Source organism: Jaculus jaculus, chromosome 7 (genome assembly GCF_020740685.1).
Source record: "Jaculus jaculus isolate mJacJac1 chromosome 7, mJacJac1.mat.Y.cur, whole genome shotgun sequence".
In the NCBI taxonomy this organism is placed as follows: domain Eukaryota; kingdom Metazoa; phylum Chordata; class Mammalia; order Rodentia; family Dipodidae; genus Jaculus; species Jaculus jaculus.
In genome coordinates, this window is record NC_059108.1 from 120,098,319 (window position 1) to 120,099,975 (window position 1,657).

The 1,657-nt window shown below is 46.4% G+C and overlaps 1 pseudogene; it reads left to right on the top strand.

The window, feature by feature from the left end:
* Positions 1-428: 428 nt before the first annotated feature.
* LOC123462687 lies at positions 429-550 on the top strand (annotated as a pseudogene).
* The last annotated feature ends 1,107 nt before the right edge of the window (positions 551-1,657 follow it).

Genomic DNA, 1,657 nt, shown 5'->3' on the forward strand with positions numbered 1-1,657 from the left:
CAAAGGACTAGCAGTAAGCTTTATCTAAAACTCCTCTGAGCCTTCCACGACGTGGACATGAGTGTAGCCTAGAGCCACGATATAATTGCTCTCTGGTCTGGTCTGCTCTCTATAAATAGTAGCCCACAGGAACTCAGGTCTTTCTCCGCACTCAAAAGTTAAATCGATTCCATTCCACAGATACCTATTGTATGGCTTCAGATAAGAATACTCCCAAGGGCTGCAGATGGGGCTCAGCTGGTAGAAAGCTTGCCTACTGTGTATGAAGGCACCTCAGACCAGCCGGAATGGCACGTGCCTGCAATCCCAGCATTTGGAAGGTCAAGGCAGGAGGATCAGAAGCTCAAGGTTATCCTCAGCTATATAGTGAGTTTGAGAGAAGCCTGGGATACATGAAACCCTGTCTCAAAATAAAAGTACTGTCAGAGATACTTACCTGGCAGGGGAGATACCATGATCGCGAAGGGGGTTTGCCCACAGTTTCCCCAAATGCGGGAAACACGACCGGGTGATTTGTGGTTGTGGGGGACTGCGTTCCTTCTCTCCCCTGGCTTAGCTGTTCAAAGACAGAAGCATCCATTTCTGAGCAGAGCTGTTTTAGAAGCTATGATTATGTAGAAATTTAAAGGGGTGATGGGTTGGGGAACTTTCCGGGCTCTAGGCTGCGGCTGGGAACCATTCTGGTAGAGATCATTCCTCTGGTGCACCATGTCACGTTAGCATCCTTAGTCATACCGGCTCAGCGTTCCTCACCGTCCCTGCGCTCCTCAGTTTGTCCTTTAACACTTGTGCTTGACTTGTCAAGTTGTGCTTTCGTGAGAGTAGTGAATAACCTGATGTTTCTTTTTTCTTAAAAAAAGAAAAAGTACTGTTAGCTTAGAACTCGGAACTCTGGAGAGGCAATTTTTTTTTTAAATTTTTATTAACATTTTCCATGATTATAAAAAATATCCCATGGTAATTCCCTCCCTCCCCCCTGACATTTTCCCCTTTGAAATTCCATTGGAGAGGCAATTTAGAAGAAGGCTGGGCTTTGAATATTGAGTTCTATCTAAGATCTTGGCACAGGACCCCAAAACAAAGAATAAGGAAGCTAGAAAAGTGGGAGTCTGATCATTCCATGCCTGTGATCTGACGACTGGTATGATCCAAACATGCTTTGTGTTTCCTTGGCCTAAGGGTACTTTAGGTATGGACATGTGACCCAAAGCTGATCAATAAGAACTGAAAAGATACACCTAATCTTGACAATGTAGTTGGTTAAGCTCAGCCTCCCAAACCTGGCTTACCCTTCCTGCCTTCTCATGGGCCGGGGCTGTCTGTACTCGGGGCTTGACCCCCTTCATACTCTCCTCTTATTCTAATAAAGTCTCTCTAAACTTACAAGGACAAGAAATGGAAAGAACCAGTACGCAAAGGCACGGGTGGAGAGGTCCGGAGACTGAACCCCGGGCCTTACACACGCCAGGCCTCTGAGTTTATCTCCAGCTGTACCTTCAACTTCATTTATTTATTTTACTTTTGTGGTTTTTTGAGGTAGGTGTTTCACCCAGGCTGACCTGGACTTCACTATGTCGTCTCAGGCTGGTCTCGAACGCACAGCAATCCTGCCACCTCTGCCTCCCGAGTGCTTGGATTAAAGGCGTGCACCACCATG